Source organism: Psammomys obesus, unplaced genomic scaffold (genome assembly GCF_907164565.1).
Source record: "Psammomys obesus unplaced genomic scaffold, mPsaObe1.curated_primary_1811, whole genome shotgun sequence".
NCBI lineage: Eukaryota > Metazoa > Chordata > Mammalia > Rodentia > Muridae > Psammomys > Psammomys obesus.
This window is the reverse complement of record NW_026587556.1, coordinates 4,485,285-4,502,165: the sequence shown is the minus strand read 5'-3', so window position 1 is coordinate 4,502,165 and position 16,881 is coordinate 4,485,285. Positions and strand designations below refer to the sequence as shown.

The 16,881-nt window shown below is 39.6% G+C and overlaps 1 pseudogene; it reads right to left on the bottom strand.

Annotated features, from left to right (window-relative positions):
- Positions 1-2,648: 2,648 nt before the first annotated feature.
- On the bottom strand, positions 2,649-8,258 carry LOC129674050 (guanine nucleotide-binding protein G(i) subunit alpha-3-like; annotated as a pseudogene).
- Between the last annotated feature and the right edge of the window lie 8,623 nt (positions 8,259-16,881).

Below are 16,881 nucleotides of genomic sequence, written 5' to 3'. Positions count from 1 at the left end.
AGAGCTGAGAGAGCCCTTAAAAAAAAAAAATCTTTAGATCTTTAGAGCCTTATCTAATTGAGATTATAGATAAGACTATATTTATTCTGAAACAGAGACTGATAATATCTGAGAAAAATTTTTTTCAGTTGCAAAATAATTCATACACCTGACCAGACACTCAGCTGAACAAGAGACAGAAAGGTATTGGGTTGAAGAAAGAGGAAATTTTTTATTATTTTAATTTTTATTTATTCATTTTACATTCTGGTCATAGCCCCCTCCCTCACTGTTCCCCCTCTGGCCCTTTCCCTTAGTCCTCAGAAAAAAGGAGTTCCCCACCCACCGACCTCAGCATATTGAGGTGCATAAGACTGAGTGAATTCTTTTCCCCTGTGGCCTGGGGAGGTATTCCTGCCAAAGAAAATGATCAAAAAGCAGGGGGCGGAGTCCATGTCAGGGTTTAGTCTCCTTACCTGGGGACCCAGATGAGGACCAAGCTGCCCATCGGCAACATCTGTGTAGGGGTCTAGGTCTGGTGCAAAGAAGGAGTTTTCTAAATTCATTAAATTCGGATTCTCTGTGTTTTAGTTTATCAACAACACCATTACATTAAATCCAAAGTATAGAAAAATCATGAAAACTATATATTACCTGTTCTTATTTCCAGATGTTTCTATATTATAGAACACAATAAAGACAAATAAGTTCAAAGTGGGCAAGCTTTATCAACCCATATACTGTTAACCACTCATTGAAACCAATATTTTTTTTTCTTCCATGTTTCCCTAATCTTAAAGAAACATTTGTTAGATATTAGTTACACTGTCTGTGCAGCAATGAGTTGCCAAAACATGTAAGAATTAGAAATCTAAGAAGCTTCCATTGATGACATCGATCAGCTGTGGCTTGCTTTCTGAAGCAGTTCTGCTGATCACCAACCATGTTTTTGTTTGTTTGTTTGTTTGTTTGTTTGTTTTAAATGAGTAGAAGTTGAAATCAAATATGAAAGGGATTCAACTCCATAAGATTGGACCTAAAAAGACACTGTTCAACCTACTGATTTGAAATCCTCAAAATACATTCTTTTTGTTTATCATCTGCCCCTCTGTGATCCATTCAATTTTTTGCTTTCCTTTTTAAATTTTTTCAATATTGTTATTATTATTTACATTTCTTTCACTTTGCATCCTAGCTGTACCCCCTTCCTCCTCTTCCCCCCATTCTACCCTCCCTCTCTCTTTCCTCCTTATGTCCCTCCCCTATTCCACTGATAGGGGAGGTCCTCCTCCCCTACTATCTGACCCTAGCCTATCAGGTCTCATCAGGACTGTCTGGATCCTTTTTTTCTGTGGCCTAGTTAGGCCATCTTGCCAGGAAGATGTCATCAAAGAACAGGCAACCGAGTTCATGCCAGTGACTGCCCTTGCTCCCCTTACTAGGTAAGGAGACTGGGCTGCCCGATGAATCAACCACAGACCATGCATGGAGAGGACCTAGACACCCTCCTTGGATGTAGCCTGTAGGCAGCTCAGTCTCCATGTGTTTCCCTAGTAAGGGGAGCAGGGGTACTCAATATTTAATAGTACTTGCTGTACATTTTTCAATAGGACTCTAGCGTTCCACCCAAGTAAAGCACAAGTAGGGAAGCTGGATTATGACTGCATATCACTTAAGACATAGATAGGGCATAAAGCCCTCCACCCTAGATTTTATAATACTACCAAATCAAGAAACTGGACTCTCAAAGAACTCTTCTACCTGAACCTACCTCAGACAAAGGTAAAGCACACTCAGCAGCGAGAAATAGAAACAGAAGACAGGATTTCCAGAAAGGATTAGCTACAAGCAGGAGCAATCCTGAACTCCTTAGCCACCGTTTTAATACTGCTGCTAACTGTAACAGATTCAAATCTGCACACATGAGAAAGTCTCAAAATATAATGTTTTAGAAAAAGAGCATACTGACTAAGGATTACTTCTACAGTTAACACGGCTAAAAACAGTGGCAAAAGGGGTTTGGTGCCACATTTAGAAAGGAAAAGCATGCGCTGTTAATACACTTTCGATGTCTCCCAACAAAATAAGGCCACGAAGATTAAAAAACAAGGGGTACCTTGTACAAAACTCCCCAAGGCTGAGACAAACAAGCAAGAATCAAAGTGGCCAAGTTGATGGACATGCAGCAACAAAGCCACTGGTTCCGAATTCGACAGTTTGCATTTCCAGGAGGCCGTCCAGAGTGGAGTGTGTCTGCATCCCCGCTCACTTCATTCTGTTACTTCCTTGCTCGTCTAGGAATCAGCATAGACACGATTAACCTAACTATGAGCTTAAAGAAATGAGATCTAGAAGCTTATTGCTGAGCTCTCCAAAGTAACTGCTGTTTAGGACTATCATGGTACTTTAAACACAACAGCAACAAAAATTTCACTTGGAAAAGCTGTATTTATGTAGTCCCAATAACCAGGAAGAGTTTTAATTATGGAAATATTACATCCTGAGTACACCAAAAGTTCAAAACAAACAGTTCCTAGTAAGAGGAACATTTTCAAGATGGCTTAGTCACAAGGTGTGCACAGTTAAGACTGTGTCCTCATAAAGATTCCCTGCAAGCAAGGGAGTTTAGTAAAGTTACTCTTCTCTTGCTAAGAGAAACTTTTGAAGTTTTATCTTTAAAAGGAATAAGGAAAAAATAAGTTAACTTTTAAGTTTTGGAATGTAGCACCTCAACTTCAATATGCCCTAAACATTTTAGATTATAAAAGCCAAGCGATGTCTCGATGAGCCAATCAAACTTTACAGTGGTTTTGATTCTGAAGTCTGCCTTGAACATCTCATGCTCATTAAAGATTCCCTAATACAGAAGACTGTGATAAAGAGGGCTACAATTCTCCCTGCAGCTCCCATTCTCAGATCCCATCATGCCTGCAACTCTCTCAAGGAAAAGAGATGTCTTTTCTCCACACTCAACGTTGCAGGAACTTTTTCTCAGGTCACCCTCACAATAAAGTCTATATTCCTTGACCTCAGTGGTTCTCAACCTGTGGGTCACGACCTCATCCTGGTGGAAACCAAACAACTTTTTTAGGGGGTTGCCTAAGACCTCATAAAACACAGATTATGCATAACAGCAACAAGATTACAGTTAGGAAGTAACAACAAAAACAATGTTACATTTAGGGATCACCACAACACTAGGAACTGTATTAAAGGGTTGTAGCCTTAGGAAGGCTGAGAACCACTGCTTCAAGTTGTTTTTAATTATGACATCTGTAACAGTACCAAAACCAAACCGCACATTTTTGGTGTTTGTAGTGCTAGTGAAGAGGGTGTAAAACTCTTTGGTATCTTTTCTTCAGATTTTTAAACTGGCCCTGAATGTAAGCAACTGCCTCCTCATATATAATGGAACCTGTGTTTCTGGGCCTCAGACTGTTAATGGACTCCTCTTTGTTTGGTTGGGTTTTGTTTGTTTGTTTGTTTGTTTGTTTTGTTTTGGCTATTGTTTTTGTCTGGTTTGGTTTGCTTTTAAAAAAAATTCTTCAAAGGGGTCTTTTTGTTTAAGATAAGGAATGCCTGAAGTGTTTGTGAACAATTGATTGTTACAAATTATGTAAACAGTTCTACACATTGATGCATTTGATTCATTTCCACATCCATTGCCAGAACCAGGTCAGAATCACTGTGGTCCACACAGATGATAACTGCTCTCACTCCTTCTAATCATTCTGATTTTTGTTCACCTGTATCAGACATTTTGAAGTGTAGTTCTCTGAAGGTTAAATGTGTTTCCGCAATGCCTGTAATCTTTACTCTTGTCTGAAGAGTGCCTCACTGAGTGGGAGTGCAAATGGTTTAGGAGGTTCTCCCTTAGGTAACACGTAGTAGAATTACTAAGTTGATACTTCGTGGGTCTGCTGAACCATGACTGCACACCATCTCACCGTAACCATATATACAGAGGGCATGAGGTCTTGGACTCACAGGTAAGTGTTAGAGAAAACAGGAATGGTAAGTGCATAGGCTTGTCTCTTCAATGGAAGAAATGTGTACACCTGCTTTTACCTGGAAGGTTGGGAATTTAGCTGTAGTTAATAACCTGGCGGCATTTGCTATCTATAGGGCTGAACCACACCCAAATCCCCCAGACTCCTCCTCCCTAGACTTTTGTTTTGAGAATTGTTTCTCTGTCAACAGTTCCCATTTTTATGGGGGATGTCACATGTGCTTTGTAGCTTGGTGACCCTTACATTTTCTGTATGTCTGAAACCACATCTGATCCTCCTCTAGGATCTTAAGCTGCCTTAAGCTTTATTGTGTACATGGGATTGATATAATTGTTCCCAGGAAAGTTTTTTTTTTTTCCAAAACTATGCTGTACTTAAATGCTTAAAAAATAAACTACCTATAAGTGAGTATATACCATCCATGTCTTTCTGCTTCTGGGATACCTCTAGTTCCATCCATTTGCCTGCAAATTTCATGATTTCCTTGTTTTTAATTGCTGACTAGCATTCCATTTTGTAAATGTACCACAATTTCTTTATTCATTCTTCACTTGAGGGACATCTAGGTTGTTTCTAGATTCTGGCTATTATGAATAAAGCTGCTAAGAACATGGCTGAACAGATGTCCTTGGTCTATACTTGAGCATATTTGGGATATATGCATAGAAGTGGTGTAGCTGGAACTTGAGGAAGCAGTATACCTAATTTTGTGAGAAAATGCCAGATTGATTTGCAAAGTGTCTGTACAGGTTTACATTCCCACCAACAAGGGATGAGAGTTCCCCTTTCTCTACAACCTCTCCAGCATATGTTGTCACTTGAGTTTTAGATTTCAGCCATTCTGATGGATATAAGATAGAATCTCAGGGTCTTTTGAGTTGCATTTCCCAGGTATCTAAGAACGCTGATTGTTTCTTAAGTGTTTCTCTGGCATTTGATATTCCTCTATTGAGAATTCTCTGTTTATCTCTGTACCCCATTTTTTAATTGAATTATTTGGCTTGTTGGTATTTAACCTCTTGAGTTCTTTATATATTCTGGATATTAGCCTTTTGTCAGATGTAGGATTGGTGAAGATTTTTTCCCAGTCCTTAGGCTGTAGAGGATAAACACACTAAAATCTAAAGTTTTAAAGAAGCTAAACAAGGAGGTCCCTAAGGGAAGATACTTAATCCCCATTCAGAAGGTGAAACAGGATAGACATTGGAAGTAGGAGAAGACAGGGAACAGGACAGGGGCCTTCCACAGAGGGCCTCTGAAAGACTCTACCCAGCAGGGTATCAAAGCAGATGCTGAGACTCATAGCCAAACTTTGGGCAGAGTGCAGGGAATCTTATGGAAGAAGTGGGAGATAGAAAGACCTGGATGAGACAGGAGCTCCACAAGGAGAGCAACAGCACCAAAATATCTGGACCCAATGGGGTCTGCAGAGACTGATGAATCAACCAAGGACCATGTATGGAGGACCTAGAACCCCTGCTCAATGTAGCCCATGGGCAACTTAGTCTCCATAGGGGTTCCCTAGTAAGGGCAGCAGGGGCAGTTTCTGGTGTGAACTAATTTGCCTCCTCTTTGATCACCTTCCCCTGTCAAGGTGGCCTTACTAGGCCATAGAGAAAGAGGATCCAGACAGTTCTGATGAGACCTGATAGGCTAGGGTCAGACAGTAAGGAAGGAGGAACTCCTTTATCAGTGGACTGTGGGAGGGGAATGGTTTAAGGAAAGGGGAGGGAGAGACCTGAAAGAGATGAAGGAGAGGGCTACAGCCAGGATAAAAAGAAAATAAATTGTAATAAATAATAACAAATAAAAAATAAAATGCTTAAAAAACTAGAATGCTTAAAAAAATAGAAAAAACTACCTGGTGTCAGACTTTAGAAGTTCTAACCAGCACCAGCTAAGTCACGCTGATTTCCTTATTGCCTCATGTAGATCATTCCTCTGCCAGCTGTAGAGTTTTTAGGGACCCATACACATGTAATCCTGCCTGCTAGTTCTGACTCCTTCCTCAATACTGCCAGTTAAACCAAATAACTCTTAGGCATTATCTGCTCTGCCAGCCTCCCCAAATAAATCTTTAACCACCCATGCCTGTTATGATTGCAATGATGGGCGATACAGTATTACTGTAGACAAATACTTCATATTGTTTACAGTCGTCCTCTGAATAGCCATCATCAGGAATGATTTTATCTGTTCCACAATGGTACATTTACCAGATTCTCCAGCAGTGTACAGCAACAGCTTCACTCCTTTGGCCACTCCCTCCCTTCTTCAATTTGACATTGACCACATTGCTCTGCTATACCAGCTTGGCACCTTGTTCTCAGTAAACATGCAGTCCACCACGGTCACTGGAGGAGAGGACCCCTGCCCAGGTTCATTCAGACAGAGTAGGAAGATGAGCTCTGCCTGTTGAAACAGCATCTTCTTCCAGTAATTATTTTATAAACAGAAACTCTGAAAGACAATGCAGGAACAAGAATAGAAAATACATAGAGCTTTTCATTACAAGAAAACAGTTGATAGTCATTGAAAACTTGCTGTGTCGTGTGTTTTCTCATGATCTATCTCTTTCAGTCTTATTATAAACCCTATGAATCACATAAAAGGTGCAAACTAACATAAAGAACTACAAGCAACTAAAGAATGCTGAAAGTGAGAGAAATAGTCTTTCCTGAAAAACACGCTGATTGGTTATCCAATACCAAATGGTCAGCCTTGGAAACATATACATCCAAGTAAGAGCTTACAGATTGAGCAGTTGTATTTATGTATTTTAGAATATAGATTGTGTGTATTCATATATGTCAGTAATCAAATAAAAAAAGAGGCCATGAATTTGAAAGAAAGCAGGGGGCTTACATGGGAGGGCTTGGAAAAAGAAATGAAAGATGGAAATGATATAATTGTATCATAATCTTATTTTTATTATTAAAAAATGTACCTGGCCAAGTTGCAGAGATGGGAGGCTGAGACAATACTAGATTAAGCAGGGTCTCAGCTTCTTTTTAAATAAGGAACAGTGGCAGAAAGATGTGCTCCTGAAGCCAAGATAGCAGGCTGAGGAAAGATTCTGAAGGAAAGGGAGAATGGAGCCATGAAAGTCTCACAAAAACTTCAGGGTAGAAGACACAACCAAGTGAAGAAAGAAAAAAAAAACAAGATTGTAAGGGTTCTGTAAGCCACTTGTGGAATAGTAGGCTGTGGCTCATAGAACTCAGTGAATTGAACCACTGGAATAAATCAAGCAGGAGTGATGAGATGAGAGGAGAAATTATTATTTTTGTCTCCAGGCTGATTATTATTCCTCGAGTTCGGGGAACTTGTTGTATTGAAGACAGAAAGATCAAAGAAAAAAGTTCAAGAAAGAAATGATAAAAGCAGAAAAGAATCATTTCCTCATTTCAGCCTATCAAGAACATTTTCAAAGCGTTTGATAAGTCCCATAAGACTAAAGGCTATAGATAATGACTGTTAAATAAACAATGCAGAAGAAATCAGAATATTCAATGCCTGTAGACAAGAGAGGCAGAGAATTTCTAAAAGAGATTTTGAGATTATGTTCAGCCTAACAAGACCATCACAATTGCTGTTCCTAGTAGGATCCAAAGAAAGACACAGCACAAAGAACCTCAGCACCAAGCCCTGAGCTCTGAAATGTTAGTGTTTTGTTAAGTTGATTGGTTTTGACCCTGGTCAATTTTCATCTAAAGGACTATTGTGTTATCTAACAAATAGGAGTCTTTCTTTAGCATTTGAAAATTTTATTTGAAAAGTAGATACATGTTGTACAAATACAGCAGTGATCATACAGGTTGGTAGGTGTTTCATCAGTACTCTGTCCCTTACAAAATAAGAAACTATGACTTTGACATAAGCAGCTGATGTCAAAGTCTATTCTAATCCTATTTCAAAGGCTGTGACTTTAATCATTATATTATCGTATACCTGTTAAGTAAAACCTCTTGATAATTCATATTCTTTAGACAAATATTATTAAAAAAAATGTTGAAAGACCATGTCTGTACTGTTGTTATATTAGATAGATGGTTCTGATGTGAATTCTCTGGAAGATTCAAAACTGAGACCTAAACCACAGATACGTGATGACGTTTTTCTATGTGTATAACTGCACTACACTATGTAAGAAGTTAAGCTACTTAATAAAGCAGCACCTTCAGTTTACATTGGATTCTTCTGGAAAGAAACTTGCATGAGTAACAGATCTCACAGGAGACTGTGAGGTGTCCCATTTTCTGGTACCATGTCTTTGGGCTAGTTTAAAGACATGTAGATGTTTCTAAGAACCTTATTTTGGAGAAGAGTTGACTGAGCAAAGGTAGGAAGACTGTCCTTACAGCCCCTCCAGAGATGTTTGGTTTGTTTCAAATGATCATAAGAGTTCTGTAGTATAGCCTAATATGCCGTCACAGCAATCATCGAGGGATTAGATAATATATAACTGTGTATGTATGTATGTATGTATGTATGTACGTACGTATATTAGAAGTTTTCAATATAAATATATCTACTTATAATTCTTAAATCATTTTTCTGTTCTGTTATTATATTTGCTATGCTTTGTTCAATCACTTACATAATTTAGTTTTCATGTGTAGATATTACACAAGATTATTCTTTGAGCCAAATGGCCATCATCTTTGGGGACTTGGCTAGACCTGTTCACAAAAAATAATAATATCTGGGCTTGCTGACTATTGACATCATAGAAGCAAGGAATTGGGCAGGTCATGGGACCCTCAACTAAGTATCCAGCCAATCCCTCCCAAGCAGATGAATGTCAATTCTGCCTCATTTGCATGCAACCTCTGGATCTACAGGAGGAGCTATAGTATAACATTTTAGAAGGACTAATGGAGGGAGCTCCACTGGCAGAACCGTTGGAAAGTCATGATCCTTGCTGGGTGCAGACTTTTAAGAGTAGCTGCTGTAAGACCACCTATGCTCCTGCCCATGACCTCTCACTAATTGCTCTGTAAATAATTCTAATAAACTCACTGCTTCCCCAGGCAAACTTTGTTGGAATTAGAGTTTGGTTTATTATTGGGACCTGATGATGGTCCTTTCCACCCACCATCCCCAGAGAAAAATTTCACAACAGTGCATTAAGAAATAGTTATACCACAATTCCTTACAGGCCATGAAAGAAAAATGCTCAACTTTATACGAAAAAAAAAAATCCTGTATAGTAAAAGAACTTCTGCTATATCACCATCCCTGAGCACAAGCTGTACTACAGAGCGACAGTAATAAAAACTACTTGGGTCTATAGATTGTAGCATGGTTATCCTGTACTTTATGGCTAATATTCAGTTTTCAGTGAGTACACACCATGTATGTCTTTTTGTGTTTGTGTTACCTCACTCAGGATGACATTTTCTAGTTCCATCCATTTTCCTGCAAGTTCCAAGATGTCCTTGTTTTTAATAGCTGAGTTCTATTCCATTGTGTAAATGTATCGCATTTTCTTTATCCATTCTTCCACTGAGGGACAGCTAAGGAGTTTCCAGTTTCTGGCTATTACACATAAAACTGCCATGAACATAGCTGAGCAATTGTCCTTGTGGTATGGTGGAACATCTTTTGGGTATATGCCAAGGAGTGGGAGAGCAGGATCTTGAGGTAGAACCCAATTTTCTGAGAAATTGCCAGATTGATTTTCAAAGTGGAGGACCCAAGAGAGGATGCTTCAATCTTACTTAGAAGGAGAAATAAAATAGGCATTGGAGGTGGAAGAAGGAAACTGGGTAGGAGAGAAGATGGGATGGGAATCAGGGGTGGGGATCAGGAGTAGGAAGAGATGGGTAAAGAGGACCAAGTGAGAGAATGGAAATTGGAAAAGGGGAACATCTCTGGGGCTTGTAAGAGACCTGGTGGAGGGGAGGCCTCAAGAAGTTTATGGGAGTCTGGCGGAGACTCCTATCAGGGGGTATGGAGCCTGAAGTGGGCACCTCCTATAGCCAGGTAGTACTTCCAGGTAGGAGGGATAATGACACCAACACACCCACCCACAAAAACCTTCAACCCAAAATTTGTCTTGCCTACAAGATGTGCAGGGACAAAGATGGAGCAAAGATTGAGGGAATGTTCAAGCAAAGACTAGCCCAACTTGAGACCCATCCCATGAGAGAGAACTGTGGAGAACTACTTGTTTGTCAGGCTACTTTGTTATTCAGTTCTCAGTGAAAAAAACATGTTTTTACCATGATCTTCACCTGGAGACAGGGATAGGCAGGAGTTTTGCCAAGTCTACTTTCTTTTGTTTGAATGAGGATCACACAGACAAATGGTCAAGGTAAACAAGTTTGACTTCTCGATGAATGCCTTCATTGTATCAAGATTCTTTCCTCTGACTATAAAAAGGAATTGTGGAATAAACCAGGTGTGACAATTTCTACTGACAGCTCTCTTGAACTGGTCTCCTGTGTAGTGTGTTATTTTTTTATTTTTTTAAATCCTCACTCCCTACTCAGGAACTGTTTGACTCTGCCAGCAGGCTCTGGCAGAGAACCAGTCCCTGAAACTATTAATGTTACTCTGCTGTGCGTGTAGACAGGAGCCTAGCATAACTCCTCTGAGAAGCTTCACCCAGCAGCTGGTGAAAAAAGATGCAGAGACCCAAAGCCAAACATTAGACAGAGCTTGGAAAGTCCTATGGAAGAGTTCGGGAGACAACTGTGAGTACTGGGGCGGTCAAGGACTCCACAAGAAGACCTACAGAGTCAACTAACCTGGGTCCATAGGGCTCAGAGAGACTGAACCACCAACCAAAGACCATTCAGGGCTGGACCTAGGTCCCCTGCACATATTTAGCAGATACACAGCTACACATGGTCTTCATGTGGGTCACCTAACAACTGGAGTGGGGCCCTCTTTGACTCTGTCACCTTCCTTTGGATCCCATTCCACTAACAGGGATGCCTTGTCTGGTCTCAATAGGAGAGAATGCACTTTGTCCTGCAGCAACTTAATGTACCAGGGCAAGTTGGTACCCATGAGGGACTTCCCACTTCTCTAAGGAGAAGGAGAAAGGAGGGTGGGGGGAGGTTTGCTGGGATTGGTATTTGGAGTAGAGCAGGTGGACTGCAATCAGGATGTAAAGTGAAAATAAATAAATAAATAAATAAATAAATAAATAAATAAATAAATAAATAGATAGATAGATAGATAGATAGATAAATAAATAATAGATAGATATATAAATCAATAAATAAAATTATGAAAAAATGAATAATATTGGTACAAAAACAGACAAGTTGATGAATGAAATCAAATCAAAGACTCAGAAGTAAACCCACACACCTAAGGACACTTGACTTTTGACAAAGAAGCCAAAACCATATAATGTAAAAAAGAAAGGTTCTTCAACAAATACTGCTGCTCTATCTGGGTGTCTGCATGTAGAAAAATGCAAATAGATCTATATCTCTCACCCTGCACGAAACTCAAGTCCAAGTGGATCAAAGACCTCAACATAAAACTGGATACATTAAATCTGATAGAACAGAAAGTGGGGAAGAGCCTTGAATGCATTGGTACAGAAGACAACTTCCTGAATAACACCAACAGCTCAGGCACTAAGATCAACAATTAATAAATGGGACCTCATGAAAGTGAAATGCTTCTGTAAGGCAAAGGAGACCATCAAAAGCACCAATTGGTTGTCCAGTGCCAAATGTGGCCCTGAAAACATAAACACAGGTATGATTATTTGGACTGAACAGGCTCGATTTAGAAGGATATATTTATATACATATATGCATGTAGTAGCAATTGGTAAAAAGGGGATCATGAACGTGAAAGAGAGTAGGGAAGAACATATGGGAGGATTTGAAAGGAAGAAGGTAATTGGAGAAATGTTGTAATTAAAATATCAAAAATAAAATAAAACCATATAGGACCCAGTATCTGTAGTCATTCAGAGGTGCTATTAATTGAATTTCTCCAGCAATTAGTAGCTTATTCTTTTTTTGAATACATTTTTGGTGGGTTTTTTTTTCAACATATAGAAAATAACATATTCTAAGCTAACAAAACTATAAAAACTGAGAGTAGCAATTCATTTTCTTTTTTAAATGTATTTAAATACTTTACAGGCTGGTACCAGCCCCCTCCTTCCTCTCTTTCCAGTTCCACCCTCACACAAATGGATGGAACTGGAAAAGATCATCCTGAGTGAGGTAGCCCAGACCTAGAAAGACATGCATGATATGTACTCACAAGGAGATGGTAGCCATAAAGTACAGGGTAGCCATGCTACAATATACAGGCCCAAAGAAGCTAAGTAACAAGGACAGACAAAGGGTGGATGCTTAAATCTCACAGAGAAGAGGACATAAAATAGACATAGGGGACAGATGGAGGGAGGGAACTGGCTGGGAGAGTGGGTGGAGAGGGGAACAGGAAGGATCAAGTATGACTGTTTTTTTACATCTTTAGTGTTAGTTATGTAAACTTGACACAAGCTAGAGTTATATGAAGGGATGGAACTTCAGTTGAGAAAATGCCTCTATAAGAATCCATCTATAGGGTATTTTCTTAATTAGAGCCTGATGGGGGAGAGCCCAGCCCATTGTGGTTGGTTTTCCTTGGGTTGGTTTTCCTGGGTTCTACAAGAGAGCAGGCTGAGCAAAACATGATGAGAAAGATAGTAGGCATTACTCCTCTATGGCCTCTGCATTAGCTCCTGCCTCCAAATTCCTGCCCTGTTTGAGTTCCTGTCCTGACTTCATTTGGTGATGAACAGTGATATGGAAATGTAAGCCAAATAAACCCTTTTCTCAAGTTGTTTTGGTCATGGTGTGTGATCGCAGCAATAGTAACTCTAAGACAGTTATCCCTCTCATGTTCCCTCCTATACCCTGCCCTCCTATCCCCCAATGGGTTACCACTTACAAAACTGTTGGTGAGTTGTCATAGATTCCCAAACATTACAGGCTATTTGCCAATACTCTAGAACTTGATAGTAAAAAATCATATTGCTGAAGATATCATATATTTTAGTCAAAGTACATGGAAAACTAAAACCAGTACTCACCTGTATACTTGATGCCTACTATATGCCTTTCATAGTGCTGACAGGTGGCATGCATGCTAACAGAGAAAATGTAATCATCAGTCTTATCCAGTTGTGAATCTTGAAAGCTACAATTGGCTTAACAAGACACTCCTAGCTATATAATAATGGTGTGAATGTCATGAGAGTAACCAACCTGATATCTGTATCACTGTAATAAGACAGGTCATAGGACCTAGGAGAGAAATTATTATTATTATTTAGATATTAAATTGACTAATGACTTATGATTATCCCAGAGAGTAGCGTATCTCTAAACTCTCATAGATAAGCTTCTATTTCAAGTAGATAGTGACCAACATAGAGACCCTTAACTGGTCAAAGTGCAGAGAACAAGAGACTTCCTCCTCCTTCTCCTCCTCCTCTTATGGTCCAGTGAGCCTAGGGATCATGTGGAAGAGTAGTCAAAAAGATTGAAAGACTCATAAGTGGTGGGTGACTACAAGAAAACAGTGCTTTCTAGACAGAGCAGGGCAACTCCACATGTGAATTCATAGTGGTTATGAGATCATGCACAAGAGCTGTGCAAGCTCAAGCCAGTAAAATATCCCTGCATGGAGGGGAGAAGATGTAGAAACAAAGCCCACCCCTGGCTAAGGAGTTATTGGCAACTGATGGCTGCCAATAGGGGAAGTCTTTGTTTTCTACACGGGTGAGGCTCCTGGTGGCTTGATCATGCTCCAGTGAAGAGTCTACAGTCAAGAACAAATGCAGTGGGAGAAAAAAATAGAGCACAAACTTGGGTGGACAGGGACTGAGATGGGGGTGTGTATCTAGGAACAGTGGAGGAAGGGGACAAAAATGATCCAAATACAATGTAGAAAATCCTCAAAGAACTAAGAAAAACTGATAGAAAAAATTATTAATAAAATAAAAATTTGCTTATAAACCACTTAGCAAAATTTTCTTGAGTGACTCAAGCCAACTTAAAAGAGGAATTTAGAGAAATTGAAGACTTTTTTGTGGTCTCTAGAATGTATGGATAACTGTTCTAGACAATTTCTTTGACAGCCAACATTTGTCTAGATGTTTAGTTTTAGTTCCAAAAATAGTCTCTTTGTAACTTGTCATACCTCAAGCAACACATTGCTTGAAATGTATGTGAAAAAGGGAAGAAAATTTACTAAGTTTAATTAAGCCTGAACAACTCTTCATATTCACACCAACTGTGTGCCTATGACTTTCACATTATTTCCTTTTCCTGAGAGCCACACTCGTTAACTGGTGAACAGACTTGTCCAGAGTAGCTTTCGGCAATTTCTCATTGCAGTGGCTACTTTCTAAACACTAAAGCATTGTATTTGCAGTTGGCCCATGACAAACCGTGTCACCAGTAAAATGTCCCTTCTTTGCATCTTTCCTAAACGAAAAAGAAAAAAAAATTGGATGACTGCCTCACGTCTTTGGAACTATGTGTCATGTATGAGACAATTTTAAAATGCAGTAAAACTTAGTAATTGAATATACAAGTTAGTGAAAAATGCACGTGTTTTGCTAAAAGGCTACCCACAAATGAAAAATCTATTTCTAGACACTAATTGATTGCTGGAAAAAAAAGTTCAAGACTTCTATTTACTTGATCCATGGTGAAGCCTAGTTTTAGTTTTACTTTTTGTGGAAATAGTAGCTCCAGCAAGGAAGGCAAAAGCTTTGAGAGCAATCTTCTGCTACCCATCCACACATCAGCACACAGTGTGAATGGAAGAGTGAGATGCATATCTATCATGTGAGTGTTAGAAGAGTTGAAAACAGTGGTGATATGTGTATGTCCTAACCATCCATGTGTAAAAGTATCACAGGAGCTATGTCTCAGGTAGAGGAAACTCCAGTTTCTCAGTATTCTGGATGTCATTTCCATATATAGATACCAGCCTCTTTCAGGAGTTCTGAGTGGAGAAAAAGCACATAGAAAAGAAGATGGGACAGGACAGCTCGGTTCTGAGCAGACAGGGTTGGCATCCTTTCAGGAAGACCAGGTGAAATGAAGCAATGCATTCCAGAGCATCCTGTCTTTTAAGAAGCCTACGTTTGCAGAGATGGTCACGAGCAGAAATGCAGTGGTTATGGCAATAGACAAGCGGCAACCCCAGCACTTGTACCATGGGCACCCTAGGCCTGTCAAAATTGGGGTAGAGGCAGTCATGTCACTAATGGAATGGAGTGAGTGACTGACACTTCATGATTTGAACCCACATTAACATATCAACGAAATCTTTTATGTAATATGTGAGGAAGCAAAAAAGAAAGAAAAGAAAAAGGAACCAAAACTACTAAGCCAAAAGAAATGGTAACTGAAAAGGCCACAGACAAGCAGTGACCATGACTTTTCTTTAAGTCATTTGATGAAAAATAACATGGTTTTGTGGTTTTCTAGTGTCACTTCCTTTCTCTTAACCCCCATTTCTTAATTTTAGATTAAATTTGTTTATTGAACTGCTCTTAAAAAGCCATGCCAGGTTTATGGGGGTTTTTTCCCATGTTAATATTAAGTTATCAGCACTGCATTCTGAAAAATTTGCTGTGGGTCTGAAAAGAGATGAGTAAGACCAAATTTGAGGCAAGAGTCTTTAGCAGCTCAGCATCTCTCTGGCCAGTAAATGGGAGATTATAAGTTGAACTTTCAGGGACATTTCCATGTCAACTTGAAATTGATGATGAAATTTCTAAAATAGAATATCTGGGAGCCAAGTGAGTAAAGCAGCCACAGAGAGTGAGGAGTTCAAGTAATAGGTTCAAGATCTGCCTGAAGAACTGCCTTTTAAAATTTCTATCAGCCTCTTAGCCAGCAAAACCAGGTCTCAATTCACATATCCAGTAACTGTTTTAGAATGTCTTCAACATCCCTAGTCATCAGGGAAATGCAAATTAGCACTGAGTTTTGGAATAAGTTAAAAGAACCCTCTAGCTTAAGCCTTGGCTGAGTACCAACATTAAATTAAGCAGTGTTTGATAAGAATGGGGAGGCCATCGCTGGCTTGGATCACGTGATTGCCGAGTTTAGAATGTTCAGCTTTCTCCTCTCCTTTCTTGGCCTGGAAAACACCACATGCCCCATGCCTGCCATGATTAGTGCTACCTTGCACAGAGCGCAGTCTGAAGCATGCATGCTGGAAATCAAAGAGGTCAGACCACAACTCAAGGATTCTTGGCTTTGAACCCTGCTGACTTGGCCTCGCTCTGCCATCTTACATCTGTGTAGTCAATATTAGTGAGAGATTTCCAGAGAAACACCTATTTTTCTATCATCTAACTGTCTGTCATCTATTTATCTGTCTATAGATCTATTCTGATTAGTTTTTATTGTCAATTTGATACAATTTGGCATCACTGGGAGGGTGTGGGGCTGTAACTGAAGAATCATCTCCATTAGTTTGACCTGTGGCTATATCTGTGAGATCTTGTCCCAACTGATGACTGATGTAGAAGGGTCCAGAAAGTGTGAGCATCACCATTCCTTGGTAGGTAGGGTTGGACTGTATAAAATTGTTAGCTAAGCATGGGTCAGTGAGCAAGCCAGTGGAGAACCTTGTTTTCTGTTGCAGATGCTTGCTGTGAATTCTTGCCCTGACTTTCTTCAGTGATGGACAATGAGCTGGACATATAGGCAGAAGTAAACATTTTTCCTTCCCTTAGTTACTTTCAGCCACGGTGTTTGACAAGAGCAGCAGCAGTGTTTGTTTTACAAGAAAACAAACTAGAACTCTCTATGTGCCTATCACTGTAAGAATGTCTTCACTGAAGTGGAAAATCTCAAGATACACATTTGACAAAGAGAAACCCCAGAAAATTCTG